The sequence below is a fragment of the Rhinopithecus roxellana genome, chromosome 19 (genome assembly GCF_007565055.1).
Source record: "Rhinopithecus roxellana isolate Shanxi Qingling chromosome 19, ASM756505v1, whole genome shotgun sequence".
NCBI classification, from domain to species: Eukaryota; Metazoa; Chordata; class Mammalia; order Primates; family Cercopithecidae; genus Rhinopithecus; species Rhinopithecus roxellana.
The window spans coordinates 26,890,477-26,914,574 of record NC_044567.1 but is presented as its reverse complement, the minus strand read 5'-3'; the positions used below and the strand labels follow the sequence as shown (position 1 = coordinate 26,914,574).

Genomic DNA, 24,098 nt, shown 5'->3' with positions numbered 1-24,098 from the left:
TAGAAAAAGTGGCCGGGCATGATGGTTCATGCCTGTAATCCCTGAACTTTGGGAGGCCAAGGCGGGTGGATCAGCTGAGGTCAGGAATTCGAGACCAGCCTGGCCAACATGGTGAAACCCTGACTCTACTAAAAATACAAAAAATTAGCCAGGCAGGTGACAGGCGTCCGTAATCCCAACTATTAGGGAGTCTGAGTCAGGAGAATTGCCTGAATCCAGGAGGTGGAGGTTGCAGTGAGCCAAGATCACGCCATTGCACTCCAGCCTGAGCAACAAGAGTGAAACTCCATCTAAAAAAAGAGAAAGTAAGGAAAGGGGAGAATGGGGGTCCCATCAAGGGAAGAAATAATAGAATGGGATGGGGTAGCTTAGAAGAGGGAGGACCGAGCAAGAGTGTAAAGCTTGCAACTGCGGGAGGTTGGGGTCACTGGTAGAAATGGAGTCTGGGGGAAGGTGTGTATGTCATTGTTAAGATGTACTGGGGTTGGAGGTCCCAGAATATCCACATCATGGGAAACCAACAGCAGAGAAGTGAGGCTGGTGCTCTGGGGATAGGCCTGGCAGCAGAGCACAGAGAGGCCATGGCTTTTCTTGCCACCTTCTTGCATAGGGGAGAGAGCTCAGATGGAGAGGATGGGGGCCATGGATCAGGTAGGGTGAATGACGCCCTTGAGATTTATGGGTTGGGAGAAGAAAAGGGAGCCAGGGAGAGTTACAGAGAGGGGGATAGAGAACCTGGGGCCTAGAAACCCCCAGAGCAAGAATGGACATAAGGGAAGTTTGGGAGTTTTGGTATATTCTTATTGTTTTCCTTGACGTGTTTTCCTATTTAATAAAAAGGGGTGGGGCCTTCCAGACTTACTGAACAAATTAACAAGGAAAACTCCCATGCCTAACATATTCAGGTATTCCTTGCTTTTAAAAAGAATGCCTCGCCAGAGTTGCTTAAGCAGAAATGTGTACAACTTGGTAGGCTATTCACTCTTTTGCCAGGGGAGTAAAAACCTAGAGAGAATGAAATTTCAGGTTAAAGCCATGCCAATGGTTATTTGGTATGATCGAATAGCATCTTGGTTTGGTGTGCGGGGGGTTACATATATATTCAAGTTAGTATGTAAGTTGGGGTAGAGTCGGAAGACAAGGTGAAAAGCGTATGGGAAATAAAATCAGTTTCTCTGAAATTCTGTGACTGTAGATTTCTTTCTCTGGAACTGAAGAGAAACTTTAATGAGTTTTCCTTTGCAGGTAAAGCACAGTTTTATCCTGTAGCTGAGGCTTCTCTAAATAAAGCAGCCTTCCTTCTACCTCCACTGCTCAGGCTCTTCTTTCCTGATGGCCCCCTCCAGACTCTCTTTAAAATAGACTTTCATGCATGAGGAAGCATCATAATGTAATACTCGTCTTATCTCCACAGTTACCCAGCAGGCACTTACAAAAGGACAGTGGGCAAACCTTAGAAATCTCCATGGCAAGCGGAGGTGGGATGTTTTCTTTAGAGACGTCCTCACCTAGGTCTGTCCAGGACAGGACCCTGACGGGCCAATTAGCCATGATCAGAGTTTCCCTGCTCTGGTTCTTTCTCTTTGAAAGGCATGGGCTCATCTTCCTTTACATTTCCAAGGTTCTCCACTTGTCTCCGTCATGATAAACAGTGTAAGGCGGAGCATCTGAAGGACTCGGGGAAAACCTGTGGGGTTATTATGGCTCATTTGGTAGATGAGAGGGATCTGTAATTTTCCGTGGTGTATTTGTATGCACAGAGATGTGATAAAGATGGCTTGTAGCCTCTTTCATTTTCCAGATGTCTCACAAGTGGATAAACATTGCTGCTTTCTCTGGCTGTGGGTCTGCTCTTTCTGGTGTGCTCCTGATGCCATGTTCCCTGGGAATGTTCGCAGTCACCTCTCCGTCCCTGAGAACAGCCATTTTGCCTTGGCAGGTCTTCCCTGGCCTTCCGAGGGAGTGGGGAGAAGGCTGCTGTCGGAGGAGGCTATGGGAGTGGAGGGGCTCTGCCTCATCTTCCAGAACCATTCGAACATCTGGATGTGTTTAGCCCGTTTGATTCGAGTTGAGCAAATCTCGAGCTTGCTTTTTGTGCCCGTTGAAGGGCAAACCTTCCTGTGTCTTCCTCCATGTACAGATTGTGGGGACAGCGAGGGTTAGACAGGGCACCTTGGGAGGGGAAGGACTTAAATCTCATGAAGACAGATTTCTGACAGTTAAGAATTGCCTGGAAATGGCGTGTATGTTGGGGTCAGGGAGGATCTGTAGGGCGATTTTCAAGCCAGTGCAAGCCCAGCCCAGACTCACAAACCTCCCTGCTGCTTGGTAAACATATCTTAAAGATGCTAATTTTGTTGTGCATTGACATGGTGAATGTTTTCCTAGCATTGAATCCATAATGTATTTGGTATGAAGCTATAAAAAAATCATTTCTTATTTCCCTCCCTTTTATTTTACCTCCAAGATTTTTTAAATGAAGAATTTGTTTTTCTCAATCTATCTCTATTTCTCTGTGTGTGTGTGTGTGTCTGTGTGTCTGTGTGTCTGTGTGTCTGTGTGTCTGTGTGTGTGTCTCCCTCCCCCACCCCGCCAATGACTAAGAAGCATTGAGAACCGGGCTTTTTCCTACAGATGCAGTGTGTCTTCTTCAAAGTGGGAGTCTGTGTACTTCTTCCAAAGATCCTGCCTTTGCTCTGCGCAGTTTCAAAGTGTTCACTGTGAACTCATATTCAGACTCTAGCATTTTATTCTGAATATCCTCACTGGTGATAAATCTTTGGCCTTTGAAAGTGGATGTGATTTTTGGAAACCATTGCCAGTCTTGGTTCCAAATGACTTGTGGCCAAGATTGATTATGCTGTTTTTGGACCAAAATGCAGTAGGACTATAAAATAATGACTAGTTGTTTTGCATGAGTTGGGAACTGACTAGAAGGGAATTCCCCACCCCCCCCGACCCCCCCCCCCCACACCAAAATTTCAAGGAAATATTTCAAGTATTAGTGAATAAAGACAGGGCCTTCCATGGTGACTTCTTTGAAGGGGATGATGACCCTATCATGTCCACTCCGGTGTATTCGTCTATCAAACAACAAAACACAGGGTGTATTTATTTCTTCTTTTAAATTTGTAGAGATGGGTTTTGCTGTATTGCCCAGACTGGTCTCGATCTCCTGGCCTCAAGCAGTCCTCCCACCTCAGCCTCCCAAAATCCTGGGATGATAGGTGTGAGCCGCCATGCCCAGCTTGCTGCATTTTCTTTTTAATCCTTGCTGTGCTTTAGATGTGGGACCAAGCCAGCTGATGCTAGATAAAGGGCCAGGGTCGTTTATGAGTTAGTGTTTAGTGAAGACTTACTTCAGAGCGCAGCAGAAGTAGGCATTACCCTTTTAAAACTCCTGCTGCAGGTCAGCGGCAGCTGTGTCTGGGAGCTCGGGGCCAGGACAGGGGAAAGCCATCCTGAGTGCTTCGTCACCCATTCCCTTGCCTGTGGCCAGCTATTCTCTGGCAGCTCTGGACAGGCCATTCTGCATTGATCTGAGACCCCTACCTCGATGCCACACACTGCAGCTGTACTACTCCTTCCGCTGCTGCCGCCATCCAGCACTGACTTCCCGGACCTCCAGCCCCCACCAGGCACAGAATTTGAGGCATCTACACTGACAGCCCTTTCTTTCCCTGTCCTGCCCACAGGAAAATTAACCCATTTTCTTCACTAATAAAGTGAAGACTCAAATGACAGGAACCTTAAATCTCATTTTAAAGTGATAAATACAAAATGCATTTGAAGGCTGAAGTCGGGGTTGCTCCAAATAGCTTAAAAGGTTTGATGCTGGCTGGGAAGAAGTCTGGAAGTGTTTCTTTCAGGGAGCAAAGAAAAGCCACACCACGGGACATAAGCCCCTCTTTGGAAGGCCTCCTCCAAAGCCTATAGTTTGCCCCCAGAAGGTGATGTTTTGGTTCTGATGCCATCAGGTATGTGGGATTGGCAAGACATGGCAAACAGAGTGCAGCTCCCAGATCTGCGCAGAGTGCGGCTCACAGATACGGGCGTGAGCCCGGCAGGCCTGGCCAAGGGGAGATAGGACCTGGGAGATGTAGGGCACCTGCTGATGGCAGACAGTGGGCTGTGCTGAGAGGCTTGCACCTGGCTGGACAAAGTGCTGAAGGAGCGTGTTCTTGCACGTGTTCATGTACCCGTGGTCAGAGGCCACAAGGCTGTTCCAGGATCCATTCATTAGAATAGAGTCCTCAAGTCCTAAAGTACCGTGTCATCTTCAATGAAAAATGCTTTCTGTGGTCCAAGTGAGAGGATCCCAGAGTCAGATCAGCATCGAGTCATTGCAGAAACCCACAGGGATCCTCGGGCAGCCCTGCCTCCGTCTTCCCAGTCTGAGAGATGGGGCAAAGTGCTGCTTCTCAAGGGTGTTGAGAATTAATGAGCTGACATTTAAAAACTGCTTGGGAGACGAATTGGAAGTGCTAAGTATTACTATTTCATGTGGAAGTCTGAAAATAACTGCGCCAAAGTGTTCTGATAAATAACTAAACTGAGCTAGTGAGGGGGAAATTTCAGCCATCTAGAGAGTGTCTCTCTTAAATATTTTTCTCTCAAGTGGAAAGGAGTGAGGGGGAGAGTGAGGGAGAATTTATCCAGAGAGAATTTGTGTGCGTTTTGCCGCCCACAAATGGAAGAATATTGAGTCCGCCTCACTAGTCTGGGGGCATCTTGGTTGCTTGCGTTTTTTGTTTTGTTTTGTTTTTGAGACGGAGTTTCACTCTTTGTCGCCCAGGCTGGAGTGCCATGGTGTGATCTTGGCTCACTACAACCTCTGTCTCCCGGGTTCAAGTGACTCTCCTGCCTCAGCCTCCTGAGTAGCTGGGATTACACGCACCTGCCACCGTGCCTGGCTAATTTTTGTGTTTTTAGTAGTGATGATATTTCATCATGTTGGCCAGGCTGGTCTCAAACTCCTGACCTCAGGTGATCCACCCACCTCGGCCTCCCAAAGTGCTGGGATTACAGGCGTGAGCCACCGCACCCGGCCTCCTCTTGGTTTTTTTTGTTTTTGTTTTTTTGTTTTTTTTTTAAAGCCATGCAAGTTCTAAAGTCTGCTGGAGCTGGCCAAGGCATGACACTCATCTGGAAACACCTCTTAAAAAATAGATTTATGGCACATTTTTGTGTTTCTCTGGCTTTAGTCCATGGCACATAAACTGGGGTTGGGAACAGGCATTTAAATCACCAGGGCTGGCTCTTGTCCTGCCTCTGCCTCTCTGCATCCCACTCTCTGGAGGTGGGAGGGAGCTGTACCTGCCATGCATCCACCAAGCAGATGCTTCTGTCCCTGGAGTCCCAGCTTTGTTTGGTGATCAGAAACTCCATGGGTATCGATCAGCCTTGACCCTTTGGAGGAGGTCACCACCACATCCAGGCTGAAACAGAGCCATGTGTGCTTTTCCACTGATTCCTGTTCTAGCACCAGAGGGGGTCAGCCAGCATGGTACACTGAGTCCCCAGAGTGGGGTCCCAGGTGCAGCCTGAAGGATGGAGAAGACATGGGCGCTGCCCTCAGGGAGTGGATGCTCTGGCAGGAACTTACCGTGGTCATGCAGACGTCAGAGTGGAACAAAGGAAGGCGCGTTAATAAACTCCAAATGTGAAGTGACTGGAATAAAAGGTAGAGTGGTGATCCACCCACTCAAATATATTGAGTAGCCTTTCCCTCCCCTTACCGCCACCCACCCCACACTTACCCAGAGAAGCTTCATTAAGCTGGAAGCGTCATCTTTCCTTCCTTCATGCCTTAACACTGGGGCCTCCTCGGCGTTCCAGGCCTTCTGGGCTCAAGTCCTGCTGGCTCAGAGCGCCTCTCATTTGCTCCTGGAGTGGGGTGTTGCCCTGGGGAGGCTGTTTCCTGGGGTTGATGCAGTGTACTAACCCCAGCTCTGCCTCTGGCCTGCTGTGTAACTGTGGACAGCAGAGGATTAAGCCCCTGACCCCTTGGCCTCAGTTGGCACTGTTAGATGTCCTCCTGGTCTATTTGGCAGTGGAGTATTGGTTTCAGTAAAGACTGAGTGTGGTCTCTCTGACATCATTTTGTCCCCTCCAGTTTCTTTCTCAAAAGCCAGAACCTCACCTTCAGGGTGCAGACCCAGCCGTTCCGTAGCTCACACAGGCCAGGCCCGCACACACAGCTCTCCTTTCTGCAATTTCCCTACCCTGCTCCTGTGGCTTACATTCCACCCCACACATGCATACCTGCTGCCCCATTACCAGGTCCCTGGTGCCCCTTTGCCTAGAAACCACCTCCTGCCATTTTTGTGATGAACCGTCTCCCCCAGCTAAGTTAGTGTCATTTTTATGCTGAGTGTTCAGAGCCCTTGAGTGCATGAATGAATGACTGAAAACTGGACCTTGACAGAGTGCCTGTATGTGCGCTGCATGGGCCTGCACAGCTTAGAGCACTTATGTCCTGCACTGATGACACCTCTGTACGCATGAACCTCAAAGGACAGGAATCAAGTCTTCCTCATTTAAAAAGCCTTTGGGCCTAATATGGTAAATATGAATTTATTTATTTATTTATTTATTTTTTGGTCAAATGAATGAATGGATTTTAAAGGTAGCACCACCACTGCCTCTGACAAACTTCTTTTTAAGTTAAGGGCTGCCCATTTGCTGAACAGAAGGAGCTCATTCAGCCCAGTTGTTAGGGCATTAACTGGGCTTAGGGTGATAGCTCTGAAGCTGCTGTCACCTGTTGCCATTTGGCCAGAGCAGCCTTCTCAGGTAAGGACTGAATCTCTTTTCTATGAATGATGGCACAGGGGGGTCCTTACTGGAATAGAGGTTGGCCTCAGTGAGTTAATTTCCTTGTTGAACAGAACTTAGAGGCTGCAGAGTCTTAGTTAAGACTTGGTTGTAAATCACAGAAAGCATCTCATGCCAGCACAAGCCTGTCTGTCTCTCTCTGTTGCCTGGTTTTCCATGCTTCTGCAGCCTCGTGGCGGGACACGGCTGCCTCCCATGTGGGCAACATGGGCTGGACAGATAGATGTTAGAGAATGTGGCCATTGTGTCTCATCCTTGGCACTGCTCGCTCAGGTAAAGCCAGCGTCGCGACTAATTTTAATTTCCCTTAGCATCAACATCCTAACTGTAGAAAGAGGGAGGGCCTCAGGCATGAACAGTACTAGATCTTCTAACCAGCTCGCTGAGGATGTAATAATAATGGATGGCAGCTGTTTAGTTCTTCATATGTGCCAGAATATTGTACATGAATTATCTTTTTTTTTTTTTTTTTCTTCTTCTGAGACAGAGTCTCACTCTGTCGCCCAGGCTGGAGTGAAGTGGCATGATCTTGGCTTACTGCACCCTCCACTTTCCGGGTTCAAGTGATTCTCCTGCCTCAGCCTCCTGAGTAGCTGCAATTATAGGTGCTCGCCACCACTCCTGGCTAATTTTTGTATTTTTAGTAGAGACAGGGTTTCACCATGTTGGCCAGGATGGTCTCAAACTCCTGACCTCAGGTGATCCACCCGCCTCAGTCTCCCAAAGTGCTGGGATTGCAGGCATGAGCCACAGAGCTAGACTGAATTAGCTTTTCTTAATGCTCATAACAGCACTATGAGATAAGTACCAACTTGAAGTAACAGAGGCACAGAAAGGTTGAGTAATCTGCCCAATATCACACAGCTAATAAATACTAGAGCCAGAATCCAAGCCCAGGGAGTCTAGCTCTAGAGTTTCTGGCCTCTCCCACTAGTCTGTACTGGTTAGCTGGGACCTGGTCCTAGGTGCCCTAGTAAGCACTGTTTGTGGACACATGAGTCATTGGCAGAAGAACTGCAATGCTTTTTATAAATCTAGAATTCGACAGTGTCGCCAAGCAGATGGGATTCTGCAAAAGACAGGACTACATGCCCATGACTACATTTGTCATCATTTGATTTTAAATTGATAAGAGTTGGGGTGGAGTCCCTTTACTCCCTGAGGAGTCCCTGGGGACTTTACTGCAGTCCCTCAGGGAGCCTCACTCCCCGCTCCCCCGGGCTCTCAAACCCTCTGGCCGGCTCCTTGTGCTTTTCCTGTGGTGATGAAGGGTAGTTTCTTGAGTGCCACACAGTTCCTGAGATTACAGAGACATCTTGACCTTGGAAATTCCTATTCTTACAAAATCTCTAGTTCTGGAGCTAAAGTAGGAAAAATTATAGAGCTGAGTAGTTGAGAAGTAGTTTAATTAAAAACAACAAAAAAAGAAATGTAAATGAATTAGGCAAAAATCTTCATGGGGCGTCATTATTGGCAGAGGAGGACCCTAAGAGGAGATTAAGATTTCCTTTTATTTATTTTTAAGTTCCATTGTAATTGAACCCTTAGGCTTGAGAGGATAAGGATGCCTCACACAGTCTGATTTCAACAAGCATTTGTCTTTGTTAATTTATATAGGGAAGTGTAGTAAATCTGCCAGGAACAGGACAGTGGCCCCTGTGCTGTTTCAAGGGGGTCTTGAGAGTAATAGCACCTGACAATTTTCCAGCAGCTGAGACATTTTTTTCTGCTTCAGAAAGCAAAATATTGTATGAGTTGTGCAAAATGTAGAAATGATTTGAAGAATTAGGGTGCAGCAAATAGTACAGTTTTCAGCAAAGCACTGAAGACTTCATCAAGTTATAAAGTTAGCAAGTGGAGGAAAGGCAGCGGTGGACCAGTGGGATACAGCACAGGTGTGCTGTGGGCCTGTCATTCTTGTTTAATTTCCTTTTTCCCTGGTCCCAATTTGAATTGCCAAAATATGTTAGATTGCAGTGCATTATTTCATTTGCCTGCTTTTTAATTCCTCTTTACCTCAAACAGATGAAAACATGGCACTAAAGCAAATTGACAGCTCTTGAAATGAGAAAGATCTTTATTCTTCAGAGTGTTGATGTAGAAATAAATGAAAGAAAAACATGCTTGTTGGGTCTTGAAGCAGCTTGAATTGATACTTTTTTTTTTTTTTAAGGGAAGATGTGGGTTTTTCCCTCTCCCTTCTTTTTTTTCCCCTTAGGGTGTTGTGTGGCTCAGGGATTAAGTAGGAGGGTTGGTTATTCTGTCAATACCCATTTGCAAAGATCTGAGTCGTGATTTGGGTGTAAGGAGTAGACCAGAAATTTCCAGCCTCTCAGGGTCAACAGAAGGAACGCTGAGTCCTCAAGTTGACTTCCTTGCCTCAAAAAATCTGTCAGGCACCACGGGTACCCCACCCCAAACCACATGTGGGCCAACTAAAATGTCAGGTGTGCTTGCTTTACACAGAGCACCCCAACGACCCTCTTCCAGTCACTTCATGCTGCCAAAAGGCCCCGGTGATGATCAGGATGAATATTGATAAATGATTTCCCATACTTCAAAAGTAAGTGTAGTTTGTTTGGTATATGAAATATCTCAAAACATTTAAGATCTGTGTTTCAGGCCGGGCGCAGTGGCTCAAGTTTGTAATCCCAGCACTTTGGGAGGCCGAGACGGGCGGATCACAAGGTCAGGAGATCGAGACCATCCTGGCTAACACGGTGAAACCCCGTCTCTACCAAAAAAAAATACAAAAAATTAGCCGGGCGAGGTGGCGGGCGCCTGTAGTCCCAGCTACTCGGGAGGCTGAGGCAGGAGAATGGCGTAAACGCAGGAGGCAGAGCTTGCAGTGAGCTGAGATCCGGCCACTGCGCTCCAGCCTGGGCGACAGGGCGAGACTCCATCTCAAAAAAAAAAAAAAAAAAAAAGATCTGTGTTTCAAAAATTAAATGAAAGACAGGCCTAATGGCTTAAAATAGAAAGATTAAAAACCACTGGATTTGATGTTCTTTTTTATCTGAGTTTGTTTTGTTTGTTTTGTTTTGAGACAGAGTCTCCCTCTGTTGCCCAGATTGGAGTGCAATGGTGCGATCTTGGCTCACTGCAACCTCCACCTCCCGGGTTTAAGCAATTCTCCTGCTTCACCCTCCCGAGTAGCTGGGATTACAGGCACCCCTCACCGCACCCAGCTAATTTTTGTATTTTTTTAGTGGAGATGGGGTTTTGCCATGTTGGTCAGGCTGGTCTTGAACTCCTGACCTCAGGTGATCCATCCGCCTTGGCCTCCCAAAGTGCTGGGATTACAGGCGTGAGCCACTGCACCTGGTCTTATCTGAGTTTTTTTCTTTATCCTCCAAAATATTCCTGAAACTCAACAGTAAGCACTTACTGGACGCTTATTTTTGTATTAATCCCTCTAGTGGCCACCAGGTAGGGAATGCAGAGCCGTATATGAAATTTCCTGAGGACTAGGGAGAGGGAAGTGATGGGGGAATGTGGACCACCAATTCACATATTCATGTGACACAATAAGACTTCAGAGTTGTGTATGCCAGTGCCAAATACAAGAAACAGATAAGGGACAGATCTTTCTACTGTATGCCTACCTTATTTACACCTACTCTATCCAAATCAACAGAAATGAGGGCATAATTGTTTGTATTATAAACAGATCTGCCATGGGGTTTGTTGAAATAATGAGCCCCCTTGTGGTTTCTTTTTATTACTATTATACATTTTTATTTTAAAATAGTGTAGGACTCACAAGAAGTTGTAAAAATAGGACAAAGAGGCCGGGCGCGGTGGCTCAAGCCTGTAATCCCAGCACTTTGGGAGGCCGAGGCGGGCGGATCACAAGGTCAGGAGGTCGAGACCATCCTGGCTAACACAGTGAAACCCCGTCTCCACTTAAAAAATACAAAAAATTAGCCGGGCGAGATGGCGGCGCCTGTAGTCCCAGCTACTCGGGAGGCTGAGGCAGGAGAATGGCGTGGACCCGGGAGGCGGAGCTTGCAGTGAGCTGAGATCCGGCCACTGCACTCCAGCCTGGGCGACAGAGCGAGACTCCGTCTCAAAAAAAAAAAAAAAAAAAAAAAAAAAAAAAATAGGACAAAGAGCTCTTGTGAACCCTTCACCCAGCTTCCCACAATGATAGTATCTTCCATAACCACAGTACTTTGTTAAAGCCAGGAAACCAGTGTTGGTAGCCTATCAGTTTTCATGTGTATTTGTGTGTAATTATTTAAATTTTTACTACCTGGAGATTTGAGTAACCATCACTACAATCAGGATATATAATAGAAGTCTTCCATCACCACAGAGAAACTCCTTGTGTTTCTCCTTAATAGTCACACCCTGTCCGCACTCCTAACTCCCGGCAACCACTGATCTGTTCCTCATCACAATAATTTTGTCATATAGTATGTAATAGAGGCTTGATACTGACTTTTTCACTTGCTATGACCCCTCTGGTCGGTTGTGCACCAGCTGTGTACCAGCTGTATTCCCTTGTAGAACATAATGGAATGGTTTGTTTGCCCATTCCCCCTGTTTCTAAAAGATGGTTTCTTTGCATACGACTCATTGCACCACAGTACATCAAGCCAGACACACTTACAAAGTTAAACCCCACTCATCCATAATGATTTCACGACTTTGCTGTCATCAGTACAAAGTCTGTTATCCCATTATGCAGTCCTCATCCAACAGATACTTCTTGAGCATCTGTGTGTGCTAGGGCTGGGATGCATTCTGGTAATACATAGGGTAGTCATTTGCCACAGGCCAAATGCTTTCCTGCGTGTTGTATCAATAGTTTCTACTTCCCAAGGCTGGGGTGAAGTTAGTTAACAGTGATCATGTGTTCCTTTTGCACACAAGGAAGCTGAGCTGCCTTGGAAAGCCATGCCCAAGATCATGCGTAAGTGGAAGTGGTGGAGTGGGATTTGAACCCAGGACGTGTGATGGCATGCCACGTTTCTTTTATTCTGTCATTGTGGCTTTGACCGTACCCACTTAATTGCTTATAGCGAGTTTGCTTCTCTAGAAAATGAGTGGACTGGACTCATATCCTTTTTATCTTCTCTGCCTTGAAGAGTTATGATCCTCTCTGAACAAGAGATAACTTTGCCAAGTGACTGCATCTCTCAGCCTGTTGCTGCACTTGAACTTTGTTCTCAGCAGCATTTTCTTAGCCATTATTTGAAGACAGTTTGGGAATTCGAAAGTAACAAATTAGAATTCCTCTAAAAACAGTCTGTATGTAGTTCAGACCTTCCTTCATTTAACTAATTTTCAACAGGGTCTTTGGGTCAGGACTAGGACTGAGACACCTATGGGACTCTAGGGATGACTTTAGGGACAAGGGGATTGGGGAGATTGGCAGCCCATAGGGGAAGGAGGGACTTACTTGGATGTCATCAAAGCCCCATGAAGAAACTCTGGGACTGAGTGGTGCTGAGTGCGCTGATTCGGGTGCCTGATGCTATACAGTTCGCAGAATTCTGCCTTGTGCCAGAATCGCTGGGGATCAGAGGAGGCTGCTATTTCAGGCATCTAAGTGCTACTGCTGCTGAATTCAGGCCTGAGCAGCTCGTCCGAGAGGGCGGGGCAGAGATGCTCCAAGCTTTTGAAGCTCCACGAAGGGTTCAAAGGAGCCTTGGAGAAGGGATTCCTGTACTGGGTGGGAAGTGGAAAGGTGACCTTTGGGTCACTTCTAACTCCTGAGTCTGTGATTCTGAGGCAAATGGAACTTTCTCTCTCCCTCAGTTACCAGTATTCACTCCAAGATCTGGCTGAGTTCATCGGAATCAAAGGCTTGTGCCTTCAAAGGGCTGGTGGAGAGAAAAGGGCCTGGGGCTTGGGAAATCTGCAGCTACCCCATGACCTCTGGCTTATCCCCCTGCTCCTCCCCTGTTGTGGCCAAGAAAAGTGGTGGGCTCTGGGACCCAACAGTCCAGAGTCCACCTCCCATCAGAGTGGCAGAAAGAGATGGTGGGGGATGGGGAGGCACCATGGCACAGGGGTGTCAGAGAGCCCAAAGTTCGTTCTAAACACACATTGTTTCATCTGTGCTCTGCAACCAACTCTGCGTGTTGGTCAGACAAAAGAGCTTTAATAAATATTAGTTTAGTGAATAAATGTGTCACCTTGGTAGAGCTCTCCCTCTCCCTCGTTGTTCTTTTTTCATCAGCCAGCCTTAAAGAGAGCAGGATGGAAGATGTCTGAAGCCCTGTCCTGGAAGCTGATGTACTCAGAAGTCCCTGCCCTGGGGGCCCTGGCCTTTATGAAATGTAGACAAGCCCTTCATCCCATTATCAAGCCTTGTTATTTACCCTCCCTGTTTTTCAGACAGAAAGAAGGTGCAGATGGCCCATGGGATTAAAATTGGGATTGGAACCGAGATTCTCCAAGCCTACAAAACTCCTTTCTCCTCTTCCCCTCCCCTCCCCAGGCGTATGGCTGCAACTACGCTTGTCACCATCTGAGATTGCATTGGCCACAGGAGATGTGGATGATTTTTCCATTTGTCCTGATGTTTATTTCATGCCCATCAATATCAGCCCATATTAGGACAGATGAGGTGGTTATTTACAGGCTGTGCATTTTCACACTTGGTAATTATAAACCCTTCCCTCTTCGGTCAGAGTCGTGGAGATCCATTTTGGCAATTAGCAGTTTAGTATTTGTTTAATGGGAATGTGAGAGAGTGTTCCGGCACATCAGTGCTCCCCTAATGATTTGCCTCTCTCCTCTGGAGCTGGCAGGCTTGGGCCTTTTTCACGGTAGGTGAGGCCTGATGGGGAGAGGTTGGAGGGGGGAGAAGGGAGCGTCCAGCAGTTCAGCAGCCTGCCTGCCGCTCACCTCCCCCAGCACACTAGCATGCATGCATGCATGCACGCACTCACAACCAGTGCTGAACACGGGCTTGGATTTCCAGAGCACAGCAGCCGCCACTTGAAGGAGCCTCACACGAGAGGCCGTTAGGCCAGATGCCATTTCCGTGTGACAGCTGTCAAGCCTGCCGGATCCAACTGCTGTTCCTCAAACAGCTCTGTCTCTCGGTGTCTCTCTCCCCTTCCCTCATCGCCTCCTCTCTACACCCCATCTCAGATATCCCCAGTGAGAGCCTGCTGCCCCACCCTCCAGGGTGGTGCTCAGATCCACAGCTTTGCAAGCTCAGCCAGAATGAAGCTGCCAACCAGTCCTACCTCTCACCAGAAGACTCTGCCTTCCCTGGCTTAGTGTTGAGATAGGGCCTCCTGGGACTGCTCCCCCAAGGGCACACTGGTTCTGTTAATGGCCTTCCCTTGGCATAGTCCATTCACAATAAGAAAACTCAAAGCATTGGGTGTGGCTCCCGACTTAACTGTGTGGAGCATGTACGGGTGTGTGCATGGGGCGAGGGGATTGCCAGGATGGGGCAGTGAATTGGGCCAGTGTCTGTTATGATGAGCGTTTTCTGTGTGGTAGGCACTCACTGGCTACCACATGAGCCTTCCTAACAACTCCAGGAAGCAAGACACACTGAGCATCCTTACCATCACTGCACGGCGGGGACGCGCATGGCTGAGCCTGGACTGCGTTCCAGAGCCCTCTGGCAGTTCCAGCTCTGCTGGAGGCTTGCTCCACGACTGTAGAGGAGCCCAGTGATCTCAAGCTTTTGGAATTCACTTATCTAAAAGGAACAGACCCCAATATCCTCCCTTTTCCTTTACGTTTCCAATCACTCCTCCTCTCCTGAGCCTACTGGGGCAATATACCTCCATTTCCTTGAGGTTACCTAATCACCTCTCTTCACTTTTTGATAGGATTTTAAAGCAGTGTTTGTTGTTCATCCAGCAGACAGAGGTACTTTGCAAAGCTCTTAGGGATTCCAAAAACAGAACACAGGTAAGGGAGAACAGAAGACTTAGGGACGCATCTGATTTTAACTACTGGCTCCACCATTTACCACCTGTGTGATCCTAGGCAAGTCACTTACTATCAGTGAACCACAATTTCCTCACCTATAAAATGGATGTATGATGCCACATGTGCTGGCACATGCCTGTAATCCCAAGCTACTCAGGAGGCTGAGTCAGGAGGATCGCTGGAGCCCAGGAGTTTGAGACCAGCCTGGGCAAACAAATCGAGACCCCATCCCTAAAAAAAAAGCTAAAATTTTTTAAATTTTAAAAAGAGAAAAAAAAATGGGTGCATGAAATGGGTATGATAAGATCTACCTCAAAGCTGTTACAGTAATTAAATGAGCTTTGCAAATTGCCTATTACGCTCCAGTAAATGGTAGTTATTATAACAATCATTATTTCAGGAGGATAGACATTTTGTAACTTAGAGTCTGATACAGACTTGTGGAATCAAAATCTCTGAGTGGGAGGCTTTGCCTTAGGTAGATAAAATGTCTACATCTCCAGGATTGAGTTGTCTGAAGACCCCACATCTTTCAGTTCCCATGGGCAGGTGTCCCTTTGTTGAATTCATAACTGCTATCTGATAAACATTGTGGGTTTTTTCTTGTAAGCTAAATGGGAAAATAGAATGATTCCACAAGAATAAAAAAAGTAAGTGTAGGAAAAAATTAAGGACTGATAAAGGTCTTCCTAATGGGGACAGAATATTCTGGCCATTGTAAGGTGTGGGAGCCTTCTGTGAAGAGTTCAAAAAATGTTCCTAATGCCACTGAACTGTAGACCCCAAAAATGGCTAAAATGATAAATTTTATTTTATATATTTTTTGACACAGTTAAGAACAGTTTAGGAGATATTTTATTTTATTTTTGAGACAGTCTTGCCCAGGCTGGAGTACAGTACCATGATCTCAGCTCACTGCAACCTCCGCCTCCTGGATTCAAGCAATTCTCCTGCCTCTGCCTCCAGAGTAGCTGGGATTGCAGTCGTGCACCATGACACCCAACTAATTTTTTTTTTTTTTTTTGTATTTTTAGTAGAGATGGAGTTTCACCATGTTAGCCAGGCTGGTCTCGAACTCGTGACCTCAAGTGATCTGCCCACCTCGGCCTCCCAAAGTGCTGGAATTACAGGCATGAGCCACTGCACCCAGCCCTAGTTGAGGAGAAAATATGTGGACTTTTTCTCTTGTTAGTAAAGGCCTGGGTTCAAATTAAAATAAACAGGCTTTCAGATGGATGCAAACTAGCATTTTTTGACATTTGGAATGAAGGGAAAATGTGCCTGGCAGCAGCAGCTGGGATAGAAACTCCAAGCGTGCCTCCATCACTGCAGTCTTCCAGGGGTAAACACACAGGGACAGAAAGGCTGGCTGTAGAAAGGGGAGGCCAAGAACCTGAGATGGGCAGGAAGGCAGCAGCTGGCAGGCTGAGGCTTAGACTCAAAAGCCCAGCATCTGAGCCCCAGGCCCGGCCCCACCAGCTCTAGGACAAACCAGTAGGAAAACTGAGTCTTAGAGAATTTGTAATACTCCCGTGGGGTTATTGTGACCACCAAAGTAATAATAATACCTGTGAAAATATTGGTGGTGATGGGGAAAAAAAATGGTTTTGTTAGGTTTTCTTAAAGCCCTCTGTTCAGTTTTTGCCCTTCCGAGCTACTTCTAGTATAGAACTTTGGCTTTCTTGTACCAAGACTGAGTTAAGCTTAAGGAGAGTCCTAAGAAAGTAGGATGAGGCAAGGAGTTCCTGCTCCTGACTTCTGGCAGGGGATGAATGTCTAATCTTTAGGCAGCAGAAGACCCATTAATACTTATTTACTTAGAGCCTGTCTACACACACATATGCCGTGTTAAGGCTCAACTCAGCTCTGTTTAGCCATTTAGAACGGTGGGTCTCGGCCTTGGCTGCGCCCTGGATCACTGGGGAGATTTTAAAAATCCTCTTTCGGGCTGCCCGCTCCAGAGTACTGATTTAATAGGTTGGGGTGTGGCCTTGGTGAGCAGTCATGGCTGAAAACCACTGATGTCGATTTCAGTATGAACCAATGGGATTTTCCAGTCTGCTCCTTCTTCTGCATCCTTCCTCTTTGGAGAATGGTTAAAGATAGACCAACCCCACCCTTTGCAAGGCCAGAGCATACGGAAAAGTCCTATTTCAATAAACTACACATTATTCCTGAGCTTTATGGAAGGAACCGATTTGGGTTTTGCCCAAGCTGGCAGGGAGAGAAGTGGAGACAGTGCCTTCCCATGTTCTGCGTAATCCTGGACCCAGGCAGCGACTGTCTCCAACACGGGCCCCAGGCACCTGTGGCCTGGGCAGTCCTGCCACCTCAGCCGAGTCTCGCTCTTGTAGCTTTAGCTCCTTGAGTTTACAGAGCATAAATAAGTCCTGTTAAGCCTGACACACTATAGTATCATGGTATTGCATTTGAGGGTGTTTATTTAGACTAACACTTGGAGCGTTTGAGTGGGAGCAGGAAGAGAAATTCAAGGACATTTGTTCTGGGGGAGTTTGGAGAGCTGGGTTTCTTCTCTTCCCTTTCCCCTCCTTCCTTGCATTTGACCAGATAATTTAAGAATCATTTGAAGTGCCATTTCCTGCTTTGTTCTTGATATGTATGGCATGTGAGTGTGTATATTTATATCCCCAGAGGAGTAGGACATTTCTCAGGCCGTGCATCGGCCACAGCAAAGCTCTGGAGTAGCCTCACAGCACAGAGAGTTTGCAAAAGCCCAGTGGCCAAGTCAGCGCTTCCAGAGCATCGTCCCAGCTGCCTTTGGAGTCCATGTTAGCATTCCAGGCAGAGTCTTTATGCATGGATCTTAGGAGTCGTCTCATAGAATTTCCTCCTTTCACAGAAGAAAAACTGAGGATAGAGGAGGGAGGTGACTGGTCCTCTGTGAGATCCTGGTGGGGCTGGGATTAGAACCCAGACTCCCTCCATGCTTGGTGCGGGCACTCCCCACCACACCCAGCTGCCTCCCAGCACCTGCTGAGTTACATACCAGCAACACTTTTCTCTTTAGCTGTCTCCTGGGAACAAGTTTTTTGTGTCCTCAGGTCAGTTCAGCTTCACTCACCTACTATGTACTTGGGGAGCTAAAACTGTAAAACCTTCGGCAGAAGAGGCAGTGGTCCAGGGGACTACTGTAGGGTCCCACCCATTAGCCAGCTAACTGGACAATAGCATTTTTGACCTCCCTCCATGCATCATTGCATTGTGTCTTTGTTTTTTTTTTTGAAATGGAGTATCACTCTGTCATTTAGGCTGGAGTGCAATGGCGCGATCCCAGTTCACTGCAACTTCTGCCTCCCAGGTTCAAGCAATTCTCCTGCCTCAGCCTCCTGAGTAGCTGGGATTATAGGCGCACATCACCATGCCCAGCTAATTTTTTGTGCTTTTAGTAGAGACGGGGTTTCACTATGTCGGCCAGGCTGGTCTCGAACTCCTGACCTCAAGTGACCTGCCCGCCTCGTCCTCCCAAAGTGTTGGGATTACAGTCGTGAGCCAAGGTGCCCAGCCTGCATTGTATCTTTAAAGGTTTCCTATTCAGCCAACACGTGAGCTGGGCTGTCTCAAGTCAAACCCCTGGATGTGGTCAACACCATCTGGCTACTTCTGAAATCACCCAGCAAGAATGCCTGGCTCACAATAAATCTTTTGACTCATTAGAAAGAGAGTTCACTCATTCATTAAATGAATTAGGATAAGAGAGGCATCACCCACTGACTTGAGTGGTAATTATTGCTGATTTTCGTGGTGCTCATTTAGTGAGGAACAAGTTGCCAATTTCTCTTGGCGCCTCTAGGATCTCTGTCTCCAACCTTGCTGATGGGGTGAGATTTAGAAGAGGTCCCTCCACATCTTAATATCTGTGCTCCTTGTAGAATGTTCCATGAAGAGCGTGCTCCATGTGGAATGTGGAACCTGATAGTTTAATTCTCTGCCACATTTAGCACTTTCCCTTCTTCTGCCCCTTTTCTTTCCTTTGCTTACTTTCTAGTATTATTTTACACTGTCTGTCTTCTGATTGTAAGTTTTCCTTGTTGTTTTGAGGGATTTTTTTAGAATAAGGACCATGTATGAGTTAGCTGTGGCCACAAGAAGGCTGTGTAACTAACCACAAAACTTCAGGGGTAGACAGTAACTGTTCATGTCACGTGTTTGGAGTACACTTGGAGTGGTTCTGCTGATCTTGGCTGGTCTCACTTGCATGTTTTGAGGGTGACTGGCTGTCCACCCATCTAGGCTGGCCTCAGCACAGGGGAGCTGGCCCTGCTCCTTGTGCCACCCATTCTTCATCAGGCTAGCCTGGGCATGCCCTCGTCATGGTGATGGCAGAGGTGCAAGAGAGAACAAGCAGGAACTTGCAAATCCTCTTAAGGCTAGGCCCAAAACAGGCATACTCTTCCCCCCACTGCATTTTATTAGCCCTAACAAATTAAGCCCAGATTCAAGGGATGGAAGTAGACTCCACCTCTTTGGGAGAAGGACAGCAAACTCACAGAGGAAAGGGTGTGAGACCATTCATATCGTCAGTCCACCATAGACCTGTGTGAGTTGTCTTTTATTTGTACTTTGGCTGATGGTTTGCAAATAGTGAATGCCTCATACATGTATGTTGCATAAAAGTAAATAAAGTTACCATCTGCCAAGTTTTCTATTCAAGATTGGATTGGCTGCGTGATCTAGACATGAGTTTATCTGTTAGGTAGATCTCGACATGAGTTTATCTGTGAATAAGAGTTTATCTGTTAGAAGGAAAGTTTGTGTCATCCTAGTAGAATCTGGATTTATCTTGCATTGGGTGCAGGGCAACTTTGGTTGTCCCTCTTCTTATCATCTTTTCCATCGTGGGATTTACCATCATCATTTTTAGGATTTTAGAATATAAACGTCTGAGAGAAGGGGAACAAAGAGAGGGAGAACTTGCCATGCTGAAGTGGATCAATTGCTCCTAGATGGGAAATTTTGTTTCATGTATTGACCACTGAGTGTATGTTAAAGAGGAAGAAGCAACCTCTGCCCAGTGTCTTTAACCTTTGTTCTTGCTTCTTACCCTTAGAGTAGCTCATGGAAAGAGGGGTCTCTGGCCCGGCAGCTGCATCAGCATCACCTGGGAACTTGTTAGAAATGCAAATACTACTGAATCAGTCACTCTGGCTGTGAGACCCCGGGAGATCTGTGGCTTAACAGTCCCTCTGATGATGATTCTGATGTGGATGATGTTTGAGAATCCCTGCCCCAACTCCAGCAGCCATAGAAACTAACAGATTAGGTCCCCTTTGTTGACTCTCACACACTTCTGAGGATATTACAGCATAGTCTGAACTGTGCAGTAGTCAGAAGTATGTTCAGTACCTTCTGGTGTCAGGACAAAGACAGAGGCATCCCATTCCCCACCAGCTCACCTAAATGTTACTTTACTTTGCTTTCTATTTTTTTGGCGGGGGCAGGGGGGGTTGTTTTTTGAGACAAGGTCTCACTCTGTAGCTCAGGCTAGAGTGCAGTCATGGTTCACTACAGCCTCAATCTCCCAGGCTCAAGCGATCTTACCATCTTAGCCATCTGAGTAGCTGGGACCACTGGTGTGCACCACAATGCCTGGCTAAGTTTTTAGTATTTTTTTGTAGAGATGAGGTCTTGCTATATTGCCCAGGCTGGTGTCAAACTCCTGGCCTCAAGCAATTTTCCCACCTCAGCCTCCTAAAGTGCTGGGATTACTAGACATGATTCACCATATCCAGCCTATTTTGTTCTTTCATTCACAAAGGTACACCACTAAAGATGCCAGGGCCATATCTCAAACCTGCCCCAAGTTATTAACAAGGCACATCTCAAGGTTGGAATAAGCTCCTTTTCCCAAAACAGACCGGGGTTCTGCCAGGACATGGGACAAATCATGCTGAGGATCAGATACCTCTTGTCCTTCTCTCTCCCTCGGGGGAGCCACTAGGCCTGCAGGTGCCCATTTTAGGTACAAAGAACTTTTAAGGCAGGTGAGCACATTGTCAATATGAAGTAAGTACTAGTGTTAATCATAAGGATGAGGGTGGTGTCCCTAGAGAGGGGGTATTTCATAAGGGGTTAGAGAAACTCCTGTTCCTGGCCGGGCACGGTGGCTCACGCCTGTAATCCCAGCACTTTGGGAGGCCAGGGTGGGCGGATCACAAGGTCAGGAGTTCAAGACCAGCCTGACCAACATGGTGAAACCCCCTCTCTACTAAAAATACAAAAATTAGCTGGGCGTGGTGGCACGTGCCTGTAATCCCAGCTACTTAGGAGGCTGAGGCAGGAGAATCGCTTGAACCCGGGAAGCGGGGGTTGCAGTGAGCCAAAATCACACCATTGCACTCCAGCCTGGGTGACAGAACGAGACTCTGTCTCAAAAAAAAAAAAAAAAAAAAAAAAAAGAAAGAAAGAAAAAAGAAGAAAATTAAAGAAAGAAAAAAGAAAAACTCCTGTTTCCAGCTTCCCCTAAGCTTTTGGGCTCTCCTAGCATCTTGAATGAGGCCTGGCCTGTGTGTTCATGCTGATGAGTCTTCATAGCCCCCTGATCTACCTGGGTTGTGTGTGTGTGTGTGTGTGTGTGTGTGTGTGTGTGAGAGAGAGAGAGAGAGAGAGAGAGAGAGAGACAGAGAGAGAGAGAGAGAGACAGAGAGAGAGAGAGACAGAGACCGAGACCGAGACCACGAGAGTTATCAGCTTGCTGGCTCTGGGCTGAATACCAGTTACCTTAACTGTGCCCCTTATTTTCCCTTAACTCACACAAGCCGCTTCTGTTTGATTCACATAGAACCGTGAGAAACAGTCTCGTATGTGAGACTGTGTTTTTCATTCTATTCAGTCTTTGTATATTCAAATTCTTCTAGTTTCAGCTCTTGCTGTTCTGCCAGATTTCCATCGCATTGATGGCTTCTCTGAATTAATAAGTGTTTTGCAATTGCTGAAAAGTTTTCTACCCTCAAGCACTGGGACTTATCCATATTGATTTTTTTCCCCTTTCTCTCTTCTCTCTAGCTTCTTCTTAGATGTTGTATTTTGTAACGTGTTAATAGAATTTTTCGTTCGCCCTGACACTTTATCTATTCAGGAGGTCTTTGCGAGCCCCATTGTACAGCCGGACTACAGAGGAAAGAGCTCTATTCTTTACGACAATGGTTGCCCTAAAAACATATACAGATCCTCCCCCACGCTCACCAGGGTGGAGCGAATGTTGAGCGGGCAGTATTAGAAAACGTCCAAACTTAGGAAGGAAAAGGGGAGCCAATAATGTACTGTTGAAAGGAGGTTTTGAAAATACATTAAAAAAAAATGCCAAACATTTATTTCCTAAGGGAATCTGAGTCCCAGTACCAAAACGTGGCCAGCACAGAAGGGTGGCTGTTTTCCTTACTGTTAGGCATTTTCAGTTCAAAATAAGGATTTGGCAAACGTCTTGGAAAATATGGAGATGGGTGCAAAACAGATGTCACATTTACCTGCGTGATACCCGGCAGGCCTCACCCCCCACCCACCCACACCCCAGGCATTCGCATTCCTATCGAGTCCCAGGGTCTGAGTCTGAGATACCATATGCTCGAGTGTGACTGCTCTGTGTACAAACACACCAGTTGATCTTATGGTGATTTTGCGTGTGTGGTGCATGGGAGGCGGAACGGCTGTTGTGCGTGTGGCCCCAGCAGGTACCTGTGGGGGGCTCTTGAAGCCCACCCAAAAGGAGTTTGTCCTGCCTTGGGTGGGCATGGGGACAGGGTGGTGAAGGAACACCTGTTTTAAGAGATCTCCAAACTAGCATTGCCCACTCCCACCATCCTGGTGCTTGGGAGAGAGAGGGCAGCTCCCTGCTGGAGGAGCCACCATGCCAGGCCATTTTCCTCCCAGTAACTGACTTGAGAAATGGGGAGCAGAAGGGGAAGGCCCCGGGAGCCTGTTTGTTCAGGCTTGGTTGCCTAGCAACAAAAGGGGGCCCTGACTTGAGAAGAGATTTTTAAGCCAGGCCATTCCCTTTGAGGTTTATGACTGGCTTGCGTAGGTCATCTTCCATTCTTACCTTGACTTTGCTCTTCCCCCTATTATATTTGATCGCATCTAGAAAAATACATTTGATTTGTCTGCAGGCACCATTTTAAACCTCAGTTTATTGCTTTGCCCCGTGTCTTCCCCTCCATTGGAGATTGTAGTCTGGGAGGAGTGAGGCATGAATAGCCCACGACTGCTTTTCTCAAAGGGATTAGTGCCAGCCCCCAAGCTCATTTGTGAGCCTTTGAGTGCACATCAACGGTGCTCGGTCCTTCTCAGCCACAGGCACACAGTGAAATTGCTCTGAGGACAGGGCCCCCCCGTTAACAGTTTTACCCACCCACAGCCACACGGGTTGGGTTGCATTTTTACTGTCAACCTTGAGCACAGAGTGAATAAAGAGAGTAGGCTGCACGCTGGTCAGCCAGGTGCCCTCCCCCGGTGAGCAGCTGAAGGGTGAGGACAAACGCCTGTGCTAAAGATGTGTGCTCTGTGGGATAAAGGAGTGGGTCATAAATACTCATAAAAGGAGTGCATTCCAGAGTGGAATCTGGTTCATTCAGTGTGAGTTCCTTGAGCTCTATGTGGGAGTTGAGTGTGGACCCTGAAATCTTATTGCCAGAAATATCCAGAAGGGGTTACAGGATGCATGGGAGGGGTCTGGAAGGGATTAGCAAGAGAGACAGAGGATGCCTTTGGTATTTTATTATGTTCTTCTCTTTGATGTTTTTACAAAGGTCCTAGCATCAATATATTTGTTTGCTGGCACTGCCATAATAAAGTAACGCAGATTGGAGGGCTGAAACAACAGAAATGTATTTTCTCACAGTTCTGGAGGCTAGAAGTTCAAGATCAAGGTGTGGCGGGGTTGCTTTCTTCTGAGGCCTCTCTCCTTGGCTCGCAGATGGCCCGTCTTCTCCCTGCGTCAGCACATGGTCTTCCCTGTTTGTGTTTGTGTCCTAATCTCTTCTGATAAGGACATCAGTCATATTGGATCAGGGCCCACCCTAATGATCTCATTTTAAATTAATTACTTCTTTGCAGAACCTCTCTCCAAATACAGTCACATTTTGAGGTCATAGGGGTTAGAACTTCAGCTATGAATTTTGGGAGACAGTTGAGCCCATAACAATCAGGATGTTCAAGCTTCATTGTGTATCACTAAAAACGATTCATATATCCATTAGAAGGACAATAATTAAGAAAGCTATGGCTTCTTACTCTGGGAAATATGCATCGGTCAAGATAGTATACATGATTAAACTAACCTGGGAATTGTTTGCCATGTTGTAATGTCACAGGTTAACAAAAGGAAATATTCCATA

The 24,098-nt window shown here is 46.8% G+C and overlaps 1 protein-coding gene and 1 long non-coding RNA gene across 7 annotated transcripts in view; one reads left to right on the top strand and one right to left on the bottom strand.

The window, feature by feature from the left end:
* Positions 1-24,098, top strand: part of MSI2 (musashi RNA binding protein 2) — a 430,569-nt gene that overhangs the window by 249,197 nt on the left and 157,274 nt on the right. The gene's annotated exons all lie outside the window — the stretch shown is intronic.
* Positions 17,174-18,523, bottom strand: LOC104669810. The gene is made up of 3 exons (XR_749034.1): positions 18,482-18,523; positions 17,756-17,833; positions 17,174-17,616 (listed from the first exon to the last, which is right to left on the bottom strand). It is a non-coding gene; the product is annotated as an uncharacterized LOC104669810 (long non-coding RNA).